The sequence below is a fragment of the Delphinapterus leucas genome, chromosome 2 (genome assembly GCF_059928025.1).
Source record: "Delphinapterus leucas isolate spDelLeu-1000000601 "Yukka" chromosome 2, BTC_Dleu_Yukka2, whole genome shotgun sequence".
Lineage (NCBI taxonomy): Eukaryota > Metazoa > Chordata > Mammalia > Artiodactyla > Monodontidae > Delphinapterus > Delphinapterus leucas.
Window position 1 is genome coordinate 175,414,791 of NC_143130.1, and position 12,225 is coordinate 175,427,015.

Here is a 12,225-nt window from a genome sequence, read left to right on the forward strand (position 1 = left end):
GAGCACCTACATTATCTGGGTTCTTGTGAAGACTCATTGTGATAATGCCTAACCATCATTATTCATCATGCCTCTCCTCCACGGTACTTAATAAACTGCTGTTACTTGAGTGCATGCTACATATTATGAGCTTGGTATATAATATTTCTGTTTTATAATGACTTTACAAGGTTGTTTAATCCCCATTTTACAGATGAGCAAACCAAGGTTCGAGAAATGATGTCACCTCCTGAAGTTTCTGAAGCTAACATGCTCTTTCAGGACAGCTGGCCACCTGCACAACCAGAAATTATATCAGCTACCATGAGCTTCCCAAGGATGCGCCACCAATGGGCCCCAAAGGTCAGAGGTACGGTTTCTTGCAGCCAAGTAGGGACTGGAGGGGTGGGGCCCCCGGCTGATCATCTGATGTGCCGTGAAATTGTTAGCACAATCTTTTTTCTGTGTGTCAAGACATTTTAATGGTTGGAAAGCACAGAGTGTAAGAGCTGAGAAAATCCCAGAAGGTGAAATGGGGCTAAATTATTTAGAGGTTCCAGCTCATTGAGTCATCAGAAGCCTTCCCCTCTTACCCCCCGCTCACCGGTGGCTTCTCAGAGACCGTCCCCGCACCCCACGTGGGCAGCCGGACTCCCCTCTGCTTTTCAAAGAAGCAAAGGTCCAGGCAGCCGACGCCTGTTTGCCCAGCTATCTGTCCCCTCAGAGATTAGATTACTCATATCTCAACTTGGGAAATGAAAGAGACCAGGCGAAGGGAGAAGGTTATCCAGGTGGAGAAGGTGAAAAAATTTCAATATCACCATCTCGTTCCTTATTCAGGCAAAATGAAAAGTCCTCATTATTAAATCACAAAGCAATTAAAAAATTAAAAATTTCATAAGACCCTACATAAAAGAAATACAAGTATTTAGTGATGGATTAGAAAGTGGAAGTAGGGGGAGAGAAAAAGTAAAAGCCCGCTGGCCTCAGGGGTTTCCCTCTCCGGCGGCGACGAGAGTGGTTTCTGCCCGCACCCTCGTGCCAGCTGCAAGAACTAATAAATTCCGGGCTCCCCTGCCTAGAAGCCAAGGCCGATTAATATCTGCCTACCTTGTTACCTAATTCATTATGGAATAGCAGTTAATTTGATTTGATATTATTTTAATAAAATTCTGTAATATATTAGATTGTTTCAGGCTATCAAAATAATTTTCCAATTATTACAGTTACTCAAGCAAGTCTTTTTTTCCCCCTTCATGAGCGGCAGTTGGTCTGACTCAGAATATATTAGCTCCTACAGCTTCATCCTGGCCAAGGGGAGCAGGGGAGCCATGCATGGTTACCCAGAAGAGCTCCTGCCAAAAGCAGGTGCCCGCGATTCACAGCAAAATGGTCACGGCCACAGACTGATGGGGAGCTCTGGCCTCATGACTCTCTGACCATGAGGGTGGCCCCTCTTCAACCACTGCTAAGTTTTAAGGAAACACTGAGATAAATTTCTATTCAAAAATAACCCTGGAGATCAGTTGACTGGAGGATTGGCAATAGCTTGGAAGCTGGGTGATCAATAATGCCTGGTAGAGAGAGTGTGTGCTGTAAAAGTTCAAATTCAAGTGCTCTTTCTGTTAGCATCTGACCTCCCCAAACCTCCAGCTCATGGTGCAGAGAACAAAGAAGGCTCACCTGATTGGAAGCACGGTGTGAGATTTCAAAGGGGATCACTTTTGCAAAAGTGGTGAATGCCAACATATAACTGGCATCAAGAAATCAGTTCTGCTCTGGGAAGTGATGGATGTTAACTAGACTTGTTGTGGTGATCATTTCAAAATATATACAAATATGGAATCAGTGTTTTGTACACCCAAAACCAATATAACACATGTCAATTATAGCTCAAAACAATAAATAAAAAGAGATCAATTCCCTCTCTTCCTTGCCAATCCCCTAGGGAGGTGAGGATGGGGGAAGATCAAAACTTAGGAGGCAATTTGGGGGAAAGATGCCGACCTTGGAGCAAGAAAGCTGGTTTGGGTTCTTGAAGTGTGTAGATCCCTGTATGATGGTAGGTGACACCAAGCCGTGGTGTCTGGATCAGAACTGGAGACACTGCACGGAGCAAGCATGGGCCTCTGTTAGGGCGTCCCCAGCATGCTGAGACAGTTGATGAGCTCAGTCCTTCGTTTATTCACTCAGCAAACGTTTACAGAGCTCCAAAGGAGTGATGGTACTGCGGGTAGTGAGCACGGCTGGCAGCTCGCAGGGCCCCTGATGCAGACTCTGCAGCCAGCAGCATCGCCGGCACTGAGTAGGCATCCAATAAACATGGTTGGATGACTTACTCAGTTGGTCAGGGGACACCAGATATTAACCAAATAATCACATAAGCAAATTACAAGTGAAATAATCCAATGTAATTACAATCTACAAAGGACAAGCACAGCCGACTGTGAGACCTGAATACGAGGGGACTTGGTTCACAGAGTATGCAGGGATCCAGAGGACGGGTGGGGATTCGCCAGGAGAAGAGGGAGGGAAGCATGCTCCTGGCAGCAGGTAGCATAAACAAAGGCCCTGAGGCAGGACTGGCAGAGAATTTCCAGGGACTGAAAGAGGGCCACTCTAAGGGAATGGAGGGCGGTTGGTGAGTGGAGGCCAGGTCCCCGAGGTACCAGGCCCATGGACACAGTAAGGTCTGTGGTTTTGCCCCGTGGATGGGAAGCAGTGAGATCACAAGCCTGGGAGCCGCATGCTCAGGTCTGTGTTTTTAAAGCTTGCTCCGTGCGGTGCGGGGAATGGATTGGCCCAGGCAAGAGCAGGTGTGAATGCCCGTGAAGAGGCCGTGACAGGTGCCCCGGGAAGAAGTGACGTCAGCCTGGAGGTGGGCAGATGTCAGGGTCAGACTCTGCAAGTCCCAGAGGTTGCTCGGCAAGGGATGCTCTGAACAGGCTCCCTCAATCTGAAGGCCAGCTACCTGGTGTTTTGGCCATGCCCAGCTATCCTCCGTTTCACCCCAAAACCCTGGGCGTCCGCAGCCCCAGCCTCTGACCCCATGGATAACTCTGCATACCAGGCCACCCGCCACCCTGGCCAGGGTTCTCCTACTCAGCTCTCAGCTGGCCAGCCCTGGTCTGAGTCAATGTTGCCCCATCAAGACCCAGACACCACCTTGTCGCTGCTGACTCTGTCCTGCCAGGCCAGGCACGGGAGAAATTCCAACTTCCCTCCCAAGGAGGAGGCCTGACCCCACTGTGTGTGCGCTCAGGGGGTAGAGAGAGGAGAAGTTGGTGGATAGACCCCTGTCAGCAAGGGGGCAGGGTTGGGGGCTGAGGAAGACCCAGGCTCAGAGGGAACAACAGAGGTGAGTGGGCTCTGTGCCCCTCTGTGCCCCTCGAGATCATGCCTCCATGCATCTGGAAGGGACACGGCCCAGAGTGGAATCACCCATGTAGCACTGTTCACTGGACGGGGGTGAATGGGGAGCCAGAAACGTACAGACCCTCTGGAGGGCTGCAGGGGGCAGGGTCCCTGAGACCCCGTGCATATTTCCAGCCACTATCCCCCAGCCTCCGTAAATGTAGCTGGAAACCAAGAAGCCTGGCCTCAGCTGTGCTGCAGATCAGACGGGCGTCATTTGGCCACACCTGGGCCTGATCAGGGACCTGGGGAGGAATGGGGGACTGCAGGGTCAGGGCTGCTCCAGTGCCCAGAGGCCAGGGAGGGGGCGTCTTCCGTTCTCCGAGCAAACACTCACTGAGCACCTGCTCTGTGAAGTCCCAGTCACCTGTGGGGGACCTGGAATGAACAACACTGGACCTTGGGTCACAGAGGGCTCCCTCGTGGCTTCATGGGAAGCAGTCTGTTATCCAAAAGGGGGTGGGGCAGCGGGCGGGAGAACGAGCTGCGTTGGGGGATGGCAGCACCCCCAGGAAAACTGCCCGGGGGAGAGGTCTGAGCGGTGGCCACAGTTAGAGGGACTGGCAACACTGCGGCTCCGAGACGCCGCTCCAAATTCAGCTGGGGGATGACGGGGGAGGGGATGGAATGGAGCTGCGGGCTGCAGAGGCGGGGACCCCACAAGGGACAGGAAGCGGAGAGCTCACAGATGCCTTCTAGAGAGGAGATGACTGTGAGGGGAATTACAGGGCAGGTGTCAGAGACGGAGACGGAGGCTGATAGCCTTGGGGGCTCACAGGGAAAGCCCGACCCAGGGCCTTAACACGTGGCCAAGCAGAAGCAGTCAGAGGCCAAGTGAGGAGCTCGGTGGACAAGGGGTGAGCGTTGCGGGTGAGCCAGAAGGCTCTGGGATTCTGGATGAAGCAGGGGTTACGTCCCATCCCCACTCGATGGAGACCTAGGGAGGACCAAGGTGGGGATGCCGTGAGGGGGCCTGGAGCATTCTGTGGCACCTGCACAGAGGTAACAAGTTAGCTTTCAAATGTGTGTCAGTCTCAGAAAAGCAGCTGTGTGATTTCCTGTAATCACTAGGTTTGGAGAACCTCACGTGTGCCTGACACGGTGACCATGCCAAGCAGACTTCCTCCCTTGTGGGCCTGCGGGAACTGGATGACAGCAGTCTCCAGGTTTCCAATCCACCTCCCATCTTGCAGCCTAGGATCCTGAGGTCCCCAAGCCCCAGGAGGCTTGCCCCATGGTCTTCAGCTGCCCAGCTTCTTCAAGAAACCCCGACAGAGATCATAACAGCTCAGAATGCATGCCCTCACCCTCAGAGACACACGCTGGGCTTGATTTCCACGCTGGTGAATTGCTTTGTTCTCTTCTCTACTTGGCTAGGATCAGATGAAGGGAAGAGGACCACGGAGAGCTTCGCTCTTCCTGTTCCAAGTGGATGAGAATAAAGAAAGGAAGTATTTTCAAAACACCACGATGCTATCAATTCCCTGGAGAAGGAGGCATTTTTGTCTGGGCATTAATATTATTTTCTTTAAATTCCCACTCTGGTGGGCTTCCTGCCTAACAGAAAACTCTGTAGTGAGATAAACAAAGAAGAAAAGTGAGTGCTTCGTGCCAGCTTGTGTCCACTTGAAGTAACATAAAAGGTTGGCTCCGAAGGCCACATCCTCCAGAGGAGAGCCACCTATGGTCAAAGTAAGGTCTTAATCTTCCACAGGCACCGACTGTAGTGGTTGAATGCTGGCCCCTCGGGAGACGTGTCCACAGGAAACTGGGAATGTGAACTGATTTGGATAAAGGGTCTTTGCCGACGATGTGAAATTAAGGATCTTGAATTCTATGAGACATCCTTGATTATGTGGTGGAACCAATTCAATGACAAGTGTCCTTATGAGAGGAAGGCAGAGGGATCTTCGAGACGTTATGAAAAAGGGGACGGAGATTGGAATTGTGCTGTTACAAGCCAAGGAACACCTGGAGCCACCAAAGCTGGGGGAAGCCAAGAATGGATGCTCCCCGAGAGCCTTCAGAGAGTCCACAGCCCTGCACCTTGACACTGGACTTCTGGCCTCCAGAACTGCGAGAATAAAGTTCCGTTGCTTTAAGCTTCCCAGTTTGTCGTCATCTGTGTGGCAGTCCTAGGAACGAACCCACCTAGGTTGTAAGAATATATGATTTTTAGATCAGAGAGCAGAACAAAGTGAGGGTTTTATTTTATTTTTTTAACATCTTTATTGGAGCATAATTGCTTTACAATGGTGTGTTAGTTTCTGTTGTACAACAAAGTGAATCAGCTCTATGTATAAATATATCCCCATATCCCCTCCCTCTTGAGCCTCTCTCCCACCCTCCCTATCCCACCCCTCTAGGTCATCGCAAAGCACCGAGCTGATCTCCCTGTGCTATGTAGCTGCTTAACACTAGCTATATACGTTTGGTAGTGTATATATGTCAATGCTACTCTTTCACTTTATCCCAGCTTATCCTTCCCCCTTCCCATGTCCTCAAGTCCATTCTCTACGTCTGCATCTTTATTCCTGTCCTGCCCCTAGGTTCTTCAGAACCATTTTTTTTTTAGATTCCATACATATGTGTTAGCATACAGTATTTGTTTTTCTCTTTCTGACTTACTTCACTCTATGACAGACTCTAGGTCCATCCACCTTACTGCAAATAACTCAATTTCATTTCTTTTTAAGGCTGAGTAATATTCCATTGTATATATGTGCCACACCTTCTTTATCCATTCATCTGTCGATGGACACTTAGGTTGCTTCCATGTCCTGGCTATTGTAAACAGAGCTGCAATGAACATTTTGGTACATGACTCTTTTTGAATTATGGTTTTCTCAGGGTATATGCCCAGTAGTGGGATTGCTGGGTCATATGGTAGTTCTATTTTTATTTAAATCTACGAATGAACAATAATTGCTGCAGAGGGTGTGGAGAAAAGGGAACCCTCTTGCACTGTTGGTGGGAATGTGAATTGATGCAGCCACTACGGAGAACAGTATGGAGGTTTCTTTAAAAAGTGAGGGTTTTAAATAAAACAGTTACTACCTTAAATAGACTCATCCCCAGGAGAAAAGCTCGAGCATTATGTATGATTTATATGTGCAAAGCTTTTACTGAACAATATTAAATGAAGCTTATGTTAACAAAATTCTGAGTCAACCTATGTAACAGGGGAAGCTAGGCCCGGCGTTGTAACATCTGGCCTCTACTTAGAACAATAACTGTGACAATACCTTTGTCCACTTTTCACCTGTGAAAACTGAGGCTCAGGAAGCTGCAGTGATGCTTCTAAACCCCATCACTCAGGAGCAGCAAATTTGTGGTGGAATCCCAGGCCTTCCGATTCAACAGCTTCTTACCATGTTACAGGAGCTGCACCCCACCAGCATGACTTTTACAGTGGTAGTAAATAGCTTATATTTCTATCCTGAATTTCTAAAAGATAGTATGTCTGAGAGAAAGAGGGTCTGATCCAAAGAAATCAATGTAGTCAACTAACGTAAACATGCCCCACTCTTGAGAAAATCCAGTTTCCAAGCCCCAACCTTGAAACCCAGAAGCTCTGTTGTCGCCTTTCTGTCTTGTCCATACAAGACCAAAGGTTAGCGCCTCTTTTAAAGATTTCTTTCATGAAGAATCAGCTAAAATGATGGCAGAGCTTCAAAATTGCTCCAAGATGGTTCTGAAGTCTTTGTGTGGACAACTTTTCCATTCGGTGGTAAAACTGGAAAGCTTTATCACTCTTTTATAACTTTCCATATAATTTTTATGAAACCAAACAGCCGGCATCAAAGACTGTGGGCTGAAATCGTGCCTGTGATCATAACCAAGGAGCAGAATCCAGTCCTGAGGATGGGAAGGCTCACATCTGGCACATGGCCTCCCCAGATGACTTGGCCAGAGAACACAGCCCAGGAGCAGGCAGATGCAGGAGGAGCCTCGAATTTAATAACCGTGCTCGGGTACCAAACCCAGCCATGAAGATGGAGGTGCTGAAACATGCACCCTGCATCCCCACTCCCTGCGTATCCAGGGACCAGGAGGTATCATGAAAGAGAAACAGAACTTGGAGGCAGGTCGACAGCAGGGGTCAGCCAGGAGGTCTACCACCTCGTTGAGCAGCTACAGATGCTGAGGCCCCTGATGGCCCCCAGTGCTCTGTGCAACACTACGTAAAGGATGCAGAAAAGAGTGCAGAGTCCGGAGGTGGTCCATGCGGGGTCCAAACTCACCCTTGCCCTCTTATCAGCTGAATGACCGTGGGTGAGACATTTCCCCTTTTCAGCTTCAGTGACGACCAACTGCACAAGGCAACTGTACTACCAGCTGTACTACCACCAGGCAGGGTTGACTCTAGGGTTAGAGAAAAAGTATGTCAATTACTAGATACCATAAATGGTGGCTGTTATTGTTAGGAACATGGAATAAGGGGAAATATCCATCCGATAGTTGAGATAGTTGGCTTTTGAAGTCAGAGGCACCTGGATTGAGTTCTGGCTCTATCAGTAATTGTTAAGTTGAGAACAAGTTATTTTGCTTTTCTGGGACTCTGGTGTCTCAGCCGTGAAGTGGGAGGGTGTAGCAGTACCTACCTGTAGTGGGTTGAATGGTGCCTCATCGCCGGAAGATAGCCCAACCAGAACCTGTGAATTGATCTTATTTGGAGAAAAGTTCTTTACAGATGCTACCAAGTGAAGGATCTTGAGATACCCTCCTGGCTTATCCAGGGTGGCCCCAAATCCAATGACAAGTGTCCTTGTCAGAGAAAAGGTAGAGGGGGTTACACACCAACACAGAGGGGAAGCCCACGTGAAGATGGAGGCATACACCAGAGTGGTGTGTCTACCATTCAAGGAACAAGGATGACCAGCGGCCACCAGAAGTTGGGAGACAGGCATGGACCAGATTCACCCTCAGAGCCTCCAGAAGGAGCCAACACTGCTGCCACATTGATTTTGGACTTCTCTTTCCTGAACCGAGTGAGAATCAATTTCTGTGACTTCAAGCCCCTCAGTGTGTGTTCATTTGCTACAACAGCCTTAGCACAGAGCCTGGCCCACAAGAAGCCCTCCTGGATATCAGCCTGCAGAGTCGACAGAAGGGCAGTATCTTAGCCTTCATGGTGCAAACCAGGAAAATACACACCCACAGGCCTCCCCAGCCACACACAGGTGGTTCCCCAGGGCCTCGGAGGAACTTCCTTGTCTAAGACCTCACCATATGTCAAGTGGAGTCAAGAGAACCATCCTGATTTTGTAGCTGTGAAGGCAGTGTGGTGAAGGGCACATAAACAGCAGAGCTGGGACGCAAGCTTATTTCAAATCCTGATCATCAATCAAGTAGGATTTTTCTTCCTTTTGCTTTGATTTGCTTAGGTTGAAAGAGGTGTGTGTGTGTGTGTGTGTGTGTGTGTGTGTGTGTGCGCGTGTGCATGTGTGTGTATTTTAAGGATTGTACAGAAATTCTTTGCCCTTTTGACAAGCCCCCTAAGATATCAGTCTCTACCTGGGACACCCTGGTTTTGCAACAAAGCTGGAATTGTCTCACGTTGGTCCCAAGCATCCTGAAACGGCATTCTCAGAATACTCTTGTAAAGTTAGCTGTAATTTACCTTAATGGATGGAGAAGGGAAAGTTTGTACACATCCTTCTGCAGCTGTTGAAAGAGGAGTCAAGTTCTAAACACACACCTGCAAACACATGCACTTGTGCACACACACATACACACCTGGGCACACACAGTCACTCACTGCCACTCTGAAGTTAGGGATGGGGTCTCTGACACCAATCTTTGAGATGCAAATTTAAAACCACAAGTGGGCATTGCCAGATGTACTGTATCCTTCAACCAACCTGTCTGAACAAGAGTGGAAGCTCTTATAATAGCTGTGAAGGTTCCCAAGGCTGTTCCAGGAAGGACGTGGAGTGTGTCTCAAGGCAGGGGAACATCCACCCACTCGGTATCCCCCTTGCACGTGTCTGGCCCACGACGCTGACCTCTCTGCACCCCTGCCTTTACCTGGGAGGGTACAGGCAGCCTCTCCTGCATCCCCCACCTCTGTAATGACACGGCAGGAGGTGTGAGCACCACGCAGCACCTCCCGGAATGAAAGCAAGACTCAGGAAGCCAGGGGTGCCCATGGGTGAGCACGTGCCTGACCAGGTGGAGCGGGGCTGTCGTTACTGTCCCAGTCATCGTGGTTGAGAGGCCAGCACTCCGAGAGCCATGTCCCTCCAGGACATCCGGTGCACCCTGCCGTGCACCATGGGGAGTTTTGCCAGCATCTCTGGACACCAGGTTGTTGCTGATCTCCAGGCCCCATGTGCCATTCCTCTTTCTCATGAAAGATGAAGATAAAGACCCTGGACAAGCTTCCTCTGTCTTTCCCACCCCATCCCCACCTGCCTTTCCCACCTCCAGGGAATCTGGGTAGCATCCAGAGATGCCCGCTGCGTGATTTTAGCCCAGACCTCAGGGCCCCCTGCAGACCCCGCCCCCCCGGTGGGGCGTCGTGATCCATTGAGCTCTCCGTCTCCGCACAGGAAAATTTCACTTCCCTCACCCTCTTCCAGAAAGTTCCTTCCTCCTCCACCTTCTCCTCCCAAACATGCCCTAGAAGGCATGTGGGACCAGTTCACTCTTGCACAATAAATCCCTGCAAAGAAAGCCAGAGCCCTGTCCCCCGTGCCTGCCGCCATGAGATCTGGACACCTCTCACCCAGGCCCAGCTGTGCTGCCTCTCCAGCCGGTCAGGGGTGACCCAGCCACCAGCCCCGGGCTCCGAGGGTGGACAGCACAGCAACATCCTTGTACGGTGGGTCACACCAGGGGGGTGAGCATGGCAGACACAGGCACCCCCCTGCTCCCTGTGTCCACACCCATCCTCCCCCAACTAGAGCTTCATCCTTTTGGTCTGATTTTTCTTCTCTTGGGAGTTTCACTCCCTCCTCCTCTTGGTTGGAGCCCCTTGTTCTGAAGGGTCTTGGGTAGGTTTGGGTTTGACACCCAGCTGTGCTGTTTTCCAACTGTGTGATCTTCAGAAACTCAATCTCTCTGTGCCTCAGCTTCGCCCTCAATGAAGTGGGTAGAACACTGTCACCTTGAAGAGGTGCTGAGAAGATGCATAATAGGACAAACGGCGTGGAACGTCTGCCTACAGAAGCACTGATGCTGGCATGCCTGTTGGCTTCTTATCCGGTTGAACTTCACACCAACAGGCTTCTGGCATCTCCGTTTGAGAGACAAACAGCGACTCTGCAAGGGGAAATGCATGGCCCATGATGTGGAGCTGTGCACACATTGGAAAGGGCTTTGGGAATTATTAAGAGTTTACAGCTGTCGGGAGTTTACTGAAGCTCTAAGAGCACGAGCAATGGAAACCCTCTAAGAGCATCTTCAGCACGTGGGTGCTGAGAACGATGGAGAGTAACCCTGGGCACCCACACCCACGTTGGAAGTCCAGCTTGAGAAGGGAGGGCACATGGAGGGGCCTCTGCATTGGGGATCAAGGCCAGTGTCACCCTCTGACCCACCGTGGGCCCCTGAACAAGCCATCACCCTCTCAGAGCCTCAGTGTCCCCTTGGGGGGGCCCTCCAGTGGTCCTTCCTGATGTATCTGTGAGTGAGTGACACATGTGCTCATGGACACGTGTCCTTGAACGTTCAACCAGGCATCACGGACATAATGAAGGATGGAGAAAGCCCAGGGTCTGTGGGAGCTCAGAGTGGGGCACCCCCCAACCAGAAGGGCTGGGAGGACCTCTCAGAGGAGGCTAAGCCAAGGGCTGAAGAACAGCAAGTTTTCCAGGGAAACATGGAAGCCCAGGGGAGCCCAGGCAGAACGACAAGGATGGCAAATCATGACATATTCACTGACCACACCTGTTTTTGTGACTGCTGGCACCTGAAGCTCCCACCTGGATGGCGTCATCTCAGCTGTGTGACCTTGGGTGGCTTATTCAACTTTTCTGTGACTCAGGTTCCCCATCTACAACATGGGGACGATAGTAGTACGTACCTCAGATGGTTGTGTATGACATTCAAATGCAGTAATCCACGCAGAGCACTTGGATCACGACTGGGCAGGCTCGCCGAGTAGTGAGTCAGGTACGCAGTGTCACAAGCTACCAGATGCACCCCGACCCCTGCTCCTCCGGCCTCTCCCAGAATCTCCACGGGATGTCCCCGCTGGAGCAGGCTGGCCCACACGGCACTCGGGGAGGGTGAAAGGATGTCCACCGTCGTCTTTAAAAGCATCCGAGAGTCTCCCGCCTGCATTTTGCTCCAGCTATTTTATAAGCTTCTGGTGTCATACCCCTGACTCTTTCACTCCTGCACTGTCTTAGTCAACTCGGGAGCTGAAACATCAGTCGAGTTACATCAACTCTTGTTGATGTAACAAAACACAATCAACTGGGACTTAAACGACAGACATTTATTTCTCACAGTTCTGGAGACTGGAAGTCCAAGATCAAGGGGTCAGCAGATCCGGAGTCTGGGGAGATCTCTTCCTGGTTTGTAGACAGCTGCCTGGGTGGTGAGAAAGGGAAAGCTCTCACATCTCTCCTTATTCGGCATTAATCCCATCACCAGGACTCCACCCCATGGCCTCACCTAATCCTAATTACCTCCCAAAGGCCCCAGCTCCAAACATCACCACGTTGGGGATTAGGGTTCAACCTAGGACCTCTGCAAGGATGCGAACACCTGCCTCCATAGAGCGCACACGCCTTGTCCACCTCCTGCCTCCGCCTGGACTCCCTTTGCTTTTTGCTCCTTTACTTTTGCTTGCCTATTGCTGCCCTCTAAGAGCTTCTTGTT

At 50.4% G+C, this 12,225-nt stretch overlaps 1 long non-coding RNA gene across 4 annotated transcripts in view; it reads right to left on the reverse strand.

Annotated features, from left to right (window-relative positions):
• Positions 1 to 393: 393 nt before the first annotated feature.
• LOC149750358 (uncharacterized) overlaps positions 394 to 12,225 on the reverse strand; it is a 68,896-nt gene continuing 57,064 nt past the window's right edge. For 2 of the 4 annotated variants that reach the window (XR_016392269.1, XR_016392266.1), the window contains 2 exons: positions 7,638 to 11,934; positions 394 to 5,544 (listed from right to left, as the gene is read on the reverse strand). This is a non-coding gene — a long non-coding RNA (uncharacterized LOC149750358). The remainder of the gene's footprint in view (positions 5,545 to 7,637; positions 11,935 to 12,225) is intronic. The other 2 variants (XR_016392267.1, XR_016392268.1) reach the window with 2 other exon arrangements.